Source organism: Setaria viridis, chromosome 4, assembly GCF_005286985.2.
Source record: "Setaria viridis chromosome 4, Setaria_viridis_v4.0, whole genome shotgun sequence".
Classification (NCBI taxonomy): Eukaryota; Viridiplantae; Streptophyta; class Magnoliopsida; order Poales; family Poaceae; genus Setaria; species Setaria viridis.
This window is the reverse complement of record NC_048266.2, coordinates 13,481,358-13,493,324: the sequence shown is the minus strand read 5'-3', so window position 1 is coordinate 13,493,324 and position 11,967 is coordinate 13,481,358.

Here is an 11,967-nt window from a genome sequence, read left to right as displayed (position 1 = left end):
GAACCCGACTTGAACTCGGGCATGATGAAGACGTCGACTCTGACTCGTCTTATTCGCCAGAGATACCATTATCTGGTCCAGCCCAAGGATTGGTAATAACTTCAACATCACAAGGCAGATTCGTCCATTGGCCAGGATTGCGACCATCTTTTCTTGACCGCAACTACGACTCCCGCCTTGTCGCCCATATAGACAATCTCCCATATCAAAAAGGCATTCCACTCGCTTCCAACCGCGAGGAAAGCTCCACGGAGATTGCAACGTGAAGCTCCGAAAGCTACTACCCAGACAGGGAGATACTTGTTATTACTCAGAATAACAACCCGGGTACCAGCCAGAACAGAACCCCCAGGCGATTAGCTCAACCCGACAACATCTCCGAAGATGAGTCTACAGCTGACGCCCCTCACAATGAAACCTCCGAGCAAAGAAACCAAAGAAGGATACGCAACGCTACTCGAGCCGAGCGACGGCAGTCGATGGCTACAAATATTCCCATTACAAACCTTGAAAGGGCCTTCGACGCAGTTCAGGCTCAGGAGCACAATACTCCACTTGTGGCTATCGCCTCAATCAACCTTTTAACAACATTGATGCCTCAAGATAGGGATAATAAAGCCACAACTCAACTCGTGCAGCGCGGCAACGGACTAATCGCACTACTCGTGGAGCAAGCCTACAAGTTACTCGACAAAGAATCACCGATTCCATCTGTTCCTCGCATCACAGCTCACCAAGAAGGTAGCAGGGGAGCTGCAGACAACAACAATGCCCCAAAAATCGGCAATGAAGTTAACCAACCTCGGCAGCATAGCCAAGGTCCAAGCAAGCACAAGGCCCTAGCTCGCCATAAGGATGTTGGCAAGGTCAGCTACACCAACTCGGTTAAAAGTATCCGCCCTACTCGGAAGAACCACGAAGTGTCTAATTTTAGTGATCTGCGAGTAATTCTCAACAGTCGGCGCGAGCGAGAAGTCGACAACTACAACCACTTTCCCGTTTTCACAAACCGGGTAATGAAAACAAAACTACCCGAGAAATTCAAGCCAACCGGAATCACCAAATATGATGGCAAACAAGACCCAATTCAATGGCTACGATGCTACTCGCTAGCCGTCCAAGCAGCCGGGGGCAATAACGACACCAAAGTTATCCACTTCCCCATATGCATGGAACCTGCACCACTGACCTGGCTTGAGTCGCTCAAACCCAAGTCCATTGACTCCTGGGCAGATTTGACAACGGCTTTCACCAACAACTTCACCGGCTCCATGGCTAGACCAGGCAACAAGATTGACTTTAAGTCAAATTAAGCAAAAAGAAGGTGAGAGCTTACGCGACTATCTGCGACGGTTCTTCGGAAAGAAGGCTACCATAGTTGACATCTCCGAAACAGACGTCATCGAGTGCTTCCAGAACGGACTCTACGATCGACGAACAAACCAAAACTTCAGTCGCCGACGACCAGCTAATGTCAAAGACCTCAAGATCATGGTACAGCAATGGGCGGACGAAGAAGACAAAGAGCGAGAATGTTTCGGCTCCCACCGTAACCGTGGACGCGACAACAACAATGACCAAGATAGACCTCAACATAATGATACTCGAAACAACTATTCGAGTAATCACAATCGCAAAAGGAAACCCGACAACACTGTTGCTGCCATGACCAACTCCGGGAAAAAGGAACCCCGTAAAAACGATGAAGGGCCAACCTTCACTGAACTACTCAAAAAGCAGTGCCCATGGCACCCGACTAGCAAGCACTCGGCAATAGACTGCTACAGCATGCGCCGAGTCATGCAAGACTTACCCGTACCACCACCGCCTGAAGAGTACACCAAGAAAAAAGATGAGGGCAAGAACAAAGCCCACAACGACGAAGACAAAGAAGGCGACTTCCAGACTGCCTCAAAAGCTGTCAACGTCATCTTCGGCGGTATCCCAGGCACCGCATCCAAGCGAGCTAAAAAACTTGTACTCAGGGAGATAATGGCCATTGAACCAACGGATCTAGCACCGTTAAAATGGTCCGAAGTGCTCATTTCTTTCAGTAGAAAAGACCAATGGACCAAGTTCTCAGAACTAGGCCGTTTCCCTCTAGTACTTGATTCGGTTGTGGCAGGCTCAAAGTTAACCAAAGTACTCATCGACGGCGGAAGCGGTCTTAACGTTATTTTCGCCAAGACATTGAGGAAGATGTGCCTTGACGTTACTAAAATGCTTACTCCAACTGATTCACCTTTCTACGGCATCGTGCCTGGAAATGCGGCTATACCACTAGGACAAGTTGTCCTTCCGGTTACCTTTGGAACTAAGGAGCATTACCGTACCGAGTACATCAGATTTGTAGTTGCCTACTTCGAGACAACTTACCACGCCATACTCAGAAGACCAGCACTCGCCAAGTTCGTGGCCATACCACATTATGTTTACCTGGTACTCAAAATGCCAGGCCCCAAGGGGGAACTCACGCTGCGAGGAGATCTACGGCAATCCTACGAATGCGACACTAAAGCCGTGGAAATTGCTACGACTACTCAAGCACCTAGTCCCATGCAACAAGTCTTCACAGCTTCAAAGAAGCTCCATCCAACCGAACTAGAGATCCCGAAAAACAAGTCAGGGTCCACAAGGGTGAAACCCGCCAGTGAGCAAGACTTCAAACCAGTTGACCTCCAGACAGGTGACCCTTCCAAAACACAACCTGATCGGAACAGGGCTAGATCCTAAATAGGAATTCGCGCTCGTCAGCTTCCTTCGGGCTAACCACGATACCTTCGCTTGGAAACCGGCTGACATGCAAGGTGTGCCCAAGGAGCTGATTGAGCATTCCCTCAACATCGATCCCAAAGCTACTCCAAAACGGCAACGACTTCGCCGGTTCGCTCAGGACAAACGAGAAGCAATCAAAAAAGAGTTAGCCAAGCTACTCGCGGTAGGGTTCATTAAAGAAGTCTTTCATCCTAACTGGCTCGCCAATCCTGTGCTCGTTCGTAAGAAAAACAAAGAGTGGAGAATGTGCATCGACTATACCGACCTCAACAAACACTGGCCAAAAGACCCTTTCGAGCTACCCAGGATCGATCAAGTGGTCGACTCCACCGCTGGGTGCGCTTTACTATGCTTTCTCGATTGTTACTCTGGTTATCATCAGATAAGCCTCAAAAAGAAGGATCAAGCCAAAATAGCATTCATCACGCCTTTCGGAGCTTTCTGCTACAAAACAATGTCCTTCGGACTAAAAAATGCAGGGGCGACTTATCAAAGGGCCATAAAGATGTGCTTCGAAAAGCAACTTCACCGCAATGTCAAAGCTTATGTCGACGACGTAGTCATCAAAACAAGAAACCGGGAGGAACTCATTGCTGACTTGGAGGAAACTTTCTCTAGTCTATGCGCTTTCCGATGGAAACTCAACCCTACTAAGTGCGTCTTTGGAGTACCTTCCGGCAAATTACTCGGGTTCATCATTAGCCATCGCGGCATTGAGGCCAACCCGTAAAAAATATCTGCCATCACAAACATGCAGGCACCAGCTAGCATTAAGGATGTGCAGAAACTCACAGGCTGCATGGCTGCTCTCAACCGGTTCATCTCGAGACTTGGAGAACGGGGACTACCCTTCTTCAAGCTTCTCAAACATCAGGACAAGTTCAAATGGACGGAAGAGGCAGACGACGCACTAACACAACTCAAAGACTTTCTGTCAAAGCCTCCTGTACTCATCGCTCCTTCTCCGAACGAAGACTTGCTGCTATACATCTCAGCTACTACTCATGTCGTCAGCACGGCAATAGTAGTCGAACGGTCTGAACCGGGCCATGCTTACAAGGTCCAACGACCTGTCTACTTCGTCAGCGAAGTACTCTCGGACTCCAAAACTAGATATTCATCGATACAAAAACTCTTATACGCAATTTTGCTCACCTCCCGGAAACTGCGCCATTACTTCCAAGAGCACAACATCACAGTCATCTCCGACTTCCCGCTCGGCGAAATTCTCCACAACAGAGATGCCACGGGTAGAATCTCCAAATGGGCAATTGAACTTGGAGCTCTCACCTTGGACTTCAAGCCAAGGACAGCTATCAAATCCCAAGCTTTGGTCGACTTCATAGCTGAATGGACTGAAAATCAAGTGCCAACACCAATCGAACGACCAGAACACTGGGTAATGTACTTTGATGGATCCCTCAAACTCGAAGGGGCCGGTGCACGCGTATTACTCATCTCCCCCAGGGAGACCAGCTCAAGTACGTGCTGCAAATATTCTGGGAAGCATCTAATAACAAAGCCGAGTACTAAGCACTACACCATGGCCTTCGCCTTGCAATCTCCCTCGGCATCAAACGACTACTGGTGTACGGCGACTCTCTAGTCGTTATAAACTAGGTCAATGATGAGTGGGACAGGAACAAGGACAACATGGACGCTTACTGCAAAGAAGTCCGTAAACTGGAAAATAAGTTCTCAAGCTTGGAATTTCATCACATCTTCCACGACAACAACGTTGCCGCCGACGTCTTATCCAAAATGGGCTCAACTCGTATACGAACTGCGCAAGCCGTCCATACCTGAACAAGTCACCACACCAGCAGTCCTGACTGCTGACGTCTCTCATGAAATTATGATGGTAGAAGTCAACTGGAGGACACCCTTCATCGACTACATCAAAGATCACCAGTTACCATCCGACAAGAATAAGACTGAGCAAATCTCCCGGCGAGTAAAAAATTATGTTCTCATCGAAGACAAGCTCTACAGGAAAGGTGCATCGTCTGGAGTACTCATGAAGTGCGTTACCAGAGAAGACGGCCAAGAAATCCTAGAGGAAATTCACAGAGGAATCTGTGGCAACCACGCCTCCTCGAGGACACTAGTTGACAAGGCTTTCAGAGCAGGCTTCTACTAGCCAATGGTTCTGGCCGACGCTAAACAACTAGTTCAGAAATGCAAAGGTTGTCAATTCTTCACAAAATAGCAACATGTACCGGCCTACAAACTAGTCACAATTCCTCCAACATGGCCGTTTGCCTACTGGGGGCTCGACATGATAGGGTCGTTACCAACTGCGCCAGGAGGATTCAACCGAGTACTCGCGGCAATCGACAAACACCAAGTGGATCGAGATCAAACCAGTCACTTGCCCCAAGGCAGACCGGGTCCTCGACTTCTTAGATGAAATCGTACACTGCTACGGTTGTTCCAACAGGATTATCACAAACCTAGGGTCAAACTTCAATAATCACGACTTTTGGGAATATTGCGAGAATAGCGGCATCGACGTCCGCTATGTTTCGGTGGCTCATCCGCAAGCCAATGGACAAGTCGAGCGTGCTAATGGCATGATACTCGACGCCCTGAAGAAAAGACTACATGACGTTGGCAACACCAAAGGCGGCAAATGGCTCAAAGAGTTACCCAATGCTCTGTGGGGCCTACGTACCCAACCATGCAAGACTACTAGGCTATCGCCCTATTTCCTCGTATATGGCTCGGAAGCCATACTACCCGCTGACATCATGTGGCAATCACCATCCGTTGAACAATACGATGAAGAATTGACAGAAGAAACAAGACGAACAGATGTCGACAGTCTAGAAGAAACAAGATGCGCAGCCCTAGTGCAATCTGCCAGATACCTTGATGGTTTAAGGCGTTACCACGACCGCAACGTCAAGGCAATATCTTTCAACTTGGGAAATATGGTCCTTAAGCGTATCCAAGACACATCAGGGTTACATAAACTCAATTCACCATGGGAAGGTCCTTACATCGTGTCAAAGGTTACAGGACCTGGATCTTACAGACTCCAAGAGCTCTCAGGAGAATAAGTACCAAACTCTTGGAATATAGAACATCTCTGCCGCTATTACCCTTAGCAGCATCCGAGTAATTGCTTCAAGGCAATAACTCATGATGACTACTCGGGCTAACTGCCCGACTACTGACTTCAAGATACCTTAGCTTTGACAAGAGTCATCAACTCAACAAGGATAACTGCCCTGGTACAAAAATTTCCGTAAAGAATTTCTTCACTGAACCAAAGATACATCAGGTTACATATGAGTACAAGTACTCGGAATACACGAAGACTACAAGCAACTGCCTACTAGCAGGCTGCATTTAAGCCTCAGGCTTTTACTATATCACAAGGCCATTCAAGTCTACCGACTACAATGGGAAGGGCCCACACGCAAGGAAGCTGCGCAAAATGCAGCCATATCCAGGTCCTCTACCCAAGGCAACGCCAGGAACTCCTGCATCGCCACTGCCTTGACAGCGGCAACGATGAATCCGGCACGACGTGCCTAGAGGGAACCAAGGCTGCCCTTTTGCTAGCCTTGCGGAGCCAATCCACTCTACGGCCACACCTCCACCTCTAAGAGAGCGGGATAAAGACCGCGGCACTCATCACCCATCACCCGCGAGTTCCAGCGCGTACCCCACTGGATCACGAGCTGCAAGATGAGGTGTGCGATGAAACCTCCTACGAGGATTCTTCTAGCATCGCGGCTATCCCTACCAGCGCAGGAGTCTGTGGAGGGAAGGTGGCCTCAATTTATGAGGAATCTTCTAGCACCGGTGCACTCTTTGATGGCTCTCTACACTTAAACAAAAGCAACCGAAGGAAATCCATTGCTGCTCAGAAACTTGGTTTGGTTCGCTCTCCAGATGGCTCTATTTATAGCTGAAAGATGCAACTACCACCTGCCCAAGAGTTACTATGAGCCCGTGATCAATGAGTCTGACGACTGCTGACTCTGCCCACGTGATGGCACTTTAATACAAAGGACAAAAGAGTATAGTTCACCTGTGCATCCACAAAAGGACAAAGGAGTACAGTACACCCGTGTCCCTCAAAAGAAGAGTACTCGACAGCATTACGACTACTCAACACTCGAAACTCCTCCAAGCCAAGCGCGGCCTACACTCACACCATTATCTCGGGGGTTTGGACTACTCCGACCCTCTGCTTAGGGGTCGGGCGCACCCAACCCTAGGACTCAGGGTCGGGCGAGGTGGAGCTCCTCCCCCAAAGGGTCAGGCTTAGCCAACCCCAGGACTCAGGGTCGGGCGAGGCGGAGCTCCTCCCCCAAAGGGTCAGGCTTAGCCAACCCCAGGACTCAGGGTCGGGCGAGGCGGAGCTCTCCCCCCCTCCCAAAGGGTTAGGCTCAGCTGACCCCGGGACTTTGGGTCAGACAAGATAGAGTAAAACTACTCTTCACAAGACAATACCTTCATGCAACAAGAAAATAGGAAAACATTCATTTGTCAAAATATTATTCAAAGTACTCGACACAGATTCAAGAGTACATAAAATGCTCAAGGCTCCTCTGGAGAGACGAACTCCGACATCTTCGACGAAATAGGCTCCGCCTCCTCGAGGTACTTTGCATATGCTTCTTCTGTGCAGTTTTGAGCCACACCGTCACCAGCCGCCGCCAAGTCTGCCCTCGGGTAGTAGGACTTCATGACTGCAAGGACCTGTTTGCAAATAGCTTTGCAGAGTCCCGCCACTTTACTCGGGGCAGCCTTCAATCGCTGGACTAGTGATTGCGGCCCTACGCCTTCTTCCACGGGGGCTATGGCATTCACCAAGTCTTCAGCTGCTATAGTTAGCTCCTGGAGTTCGCCCCGAAGTCTTCCCATGGTCTGGGCATGATCTCTGCATGCCACCATGGCCATGGCAAGCATCACGCCATTTTGCATCTTCCTGTCCCGCTGATGCTCGCAAGCAGCCTGTGCTTCTATCAGCGCGGCCCGAAGACATTCAGCTTCATCCGCCACTCGGTCGTGCATATTTCTCCAGTCGAGAACTTGGCTCCTTGCAGCTGCCTCTTGCTTCTTGAGCTCTACAAGACAAAACAAGTTCAATATGCAAAGTACTTACCTTGATACTTCTTGTTCAGCGACTTGTAGTGGCTCTCCAATTTTTGCTGCAGGACCGCGTGATCCATACATTCCACAGCAAAAGACTTCGCTCCCAACCTCGTGAACCCTCAGAGCTTCTGTCAGTCGGGCAACCTCCTGCTCTAGTTGATGACTTCGTTCCTAAAAAGGTCCGAGTATGCAAGGTACTATGGTGAGTTAAAAGCCTCACAACCACTCAGTCCATGTGACAACTCAAAAAGGAGATCCACCTGGAAGCTCTGGAAAACATCGATGGCCTTCTGGAACTCCAAGTCAGATGGCAGGCTGATCACCGGTCTGTGAGTACTCTCTGCAAGATGAGGAGTTGTACCCAAAATGGCACCTACAACATTTATCATCAGTCAACTGCTTGCTACGACTACAATAACAAGACTACAGAAACATACCTTGAGCAGTCGCCTCTTTGGCTTTTTCAACACCTACTACGGCCAGTGATCCGCCAGTGGATGTTGATAAGGCAGCACTTCCTGAACCCGATGCAGCGGCGGGAACCTCCACCGAATTGATGACGTCTTGAAGCATCGACATAGTAGCTCCAAGACGACCGACGTCAACTTCGGGTACCTCCTCAATAGTTAAATCCTCCACAGGAGCAGATAACGTAGTCGGGGGATCCGACTCTACCCCTGTGTCCACAGGGATAGTTTCCAACGCATCCCTGCATCAAGAAACGTCATTATACGACTTCAAGACAACTTAAAATTTACACCAGCTAAGCAAGCTCACCGAGTCGAGCGTGGCGGAAATCGCACACGTTTCTTCTCGACACTAGGGGGTCGAGTAGCTGGCACCGCAGGAATAGCCACCGGTGCTGTCTTCTCACCAAGACCTATAAAGCAAAAGTCAAGACTACAATTCAACTCAGACAAACGAAACTAGCCAGGGCAGAACACTTACACTGGCGATCACATTGGACAGCAAAGAACCAGTAGCAAGTACTGGCGACACCTCCTTTGCAACACCCGTTGCTCCAGCGAGCAATCCCAGAATCGCCTGGTCAGTAACGGGTGGCATGGCAGCCGACGGAGCTGGCGTGGATAGCTCGGGGGCTACTCCAACTTCTGTTGATGGCACCTACTCTAACACCATGTCAACAGACACATTACCGACGTCCGGGTCGGTCACGACTACTTCTTTGGAAGCATCCTCATCATCACCAAGGGCCGTGTCAACAGCCTTTATGAATAAGACAATTTAGTCACAACAATAGCAAGTTCAAATTCATCAGCTACAGATAAGTTCACGACTACATACCTTGGTACCCTAAGACTTCTCGGGGGTTGAAGCAGACTTAGCCGCAGACGTCTTGCGAACTACTCTGCGCTTCTTGGTAGGAGGAGAGGGTTCGTCCTCTGACTCCTCGGCAACAGTTTCTGATTCTTCTTCCGACTGCGCCAAGTAGCCGGCAAGAACTCGAGACTACAAAAAACAAGTCGATATTAACAACAAATATCACACAAGTGAAAAAGTACAAGTCAAGTGCAAAGACATACCACTTCTGGCTCATACCAAACGTCATACTGACAAAGAGCCGCAGGGATTACTGGTACTCCTTGATAGTTCCTAAAGAACTTGGCCAGCAGTGCCTCTACATCATCATCGGATATATCCTCATCGGACATACGTGATGGATCCTTAAGACCTGTGTACTCACTTCCTGAGTGAGCACGTTGTTGAAGCGGCTGGACCCTTCTCTTCAGAAAGTTGGCCGCCACATTGATCCCAGTTAGACCGAGTGCCTTCAACTCGGTAATCTGCTGCATCAGGTGATCGAGCTCGAGGGTGTCTTCGGGTTCGCTCATCCAGTTTTCTGCGTGCTTGGGCGCATGACCAGTCACCACAAGCAAGCAAGGATTGTGGTTCCCAATGTAGAACCACCTTTTCTTCCACTCCCCATGCGAGTTAGTCAAGTTATACTCAATGTATGCACCCGAGTTCCTGAGTTGGAACCCGGCGCCTCCAAAGACTTCTGTCCTATGGACACTTGGCTGTGGCTTACAGCGGAACAGTTTCCTAAACAACTCGAGACTTGGTGGAACCCCCAAATACACTTCGTAGAGGTGTACAAATATCGACATATGCAGTACACCATTGGGGTTCAAATGCACAAGTTGAAGCTTATAATAGTCGAGAATACCTCTGAAGAAGTCGGAGGTGGGCACTGCCAACCCCCTCTCCACAAAGTGTGCAAGCATCATGGTCTCACCTGGATGTTCCTCAAATTGCCACGCATTTGGAAATACGGGGCACCACTCAAGAATCTCTTTCGGCTGCAGAAGCTTCACATCGACTAGTGCTTGCATGGCTTCCTCCTTCATCACTGAATGTTGCCATGTTGCTCCAGGCGGCGGCGGCGCAGTCTGGTTCGTCGGGCCCACCTTCGGCACCGGCAGCACCAGTTCTTTCCCCTTCTTGGATTTCGCCTTGCCCATCGCCGGAGCCTTGGCCTGGATCTTCTCGGGTTTCTTGCTCATCTTCTTGGTGCGCATTCGATGGACTCAACCTCAAGCTAGAATGGCACTCTCCCTCGGATCTCTCTCAAGGGGCAGCAATGGCGGCGGCGGCACTGGCGGCGGCGCAAATGTGGAGTAGGAGGTCAGGGGAGGCAGAAGAATAGATCTGATTACCGTGCGGCGTAAAACCAACCGAAAGGGGGCCCTCCAGTTTTATCTCCACCAGCTCCGGTTTCCACGCGTCGGTTACGCAACGGACGGATTCTAACAAATTAATTGCAGATTAATCACCTTAAACACTCAACGGCTACTCTTTTCAATGGGCTGCTGACACTTCAATGACAGAGATCGCCTAAGTGCTTGGGGGCTGCGGGTGACGTACCCGTTGGTCGGTTTTTTCTTTTTCAAAGACTGCTAAGGGTAAAACAGACAAAAGACTGGTTTGACCCTAAGCCTGACTCTTCGACTCAACCTAAGGCTCGGGGGCTACTCCATATGGAGTGCGATTGACATCGCACTACCATATAAAATCTCGAAACAGAAGCAACTCGAAGGAACAAAAAGAGTACCTTCCAGCCACGCGATAGTACTCGAGCACTTCGATCTGCATACTCTACGACTAGCTACTGGGATAGTGCCCGCAGTGCCCAAGACTGTGGCGCATGACTACAAAGTACTTGGGGGCTTGTCGAGCATGCACCCTAGGCCCACGAGTAGACCTTGGACGGCCTACTAAGGGGCGTACTTGGATATGATCAGGACGAGATAGGCGTATCCCACTCGGACTAGTCAAGTATGTTTATGGAAAACTACTCGGGCCTTACCGAGTAGAACTCTATAATAGTACCCGACTAGGACTCAAGACTTGTAACCCTGTCCTCCCATGTATATAAGGGCGGGCAGGGACCCTCCTCAACAAAAACTCCAGTTCATCAATACAAACCAACACACAGGACGTAGGGTATTATGCGATCTAGCGGCCCGAACCTGTCTAAATCATGTTCCTTGCATCACCATTGATTCCTTGATTCTCGACGATTCTTACCGCACAAAAGACCTCCTAGGGTACCCCCTAGGCGGGTTGCCAGTCTAAAACACCAACACAAGGCTACTCTAATGAGCCTCTTCAGATACACGGTGTAGAGTACTTTAGGATCCAGCTCCTTGCTGCGGAGTACAAGTACTTGAGGAAACTTGGTAGTCATACTTCTTAGGCGGGTAGGCTCTTCAGGATTTCTTTGACTGGAGCCTATCTTTGCAACCTCTATGGATTGTTCAGATGTTGTGCTCTCGAAAGCCTAGAACTGCGAGCTTGTTACTACAAGCCGCGACTAGACAGACTTGTCTAGATAAGAAATTGGGTAGTTTAAATAACTCCGAGATTGCTAACGACTTCTTTTCTGGAGGCCGTCAGGAGGACAAAACTTTATCCAATGAGTTGAATGACTCACGAATTTAACTGTGGACTTGTCTTTGCAAGCCGTGTCTGGAGAATTTTGTCTGATGACTTGAGTAACTCCAAAAAATATTTTTGCAGGCTTGTTATTACGAGCTGCGAGTTGGGCAATAGTAACCA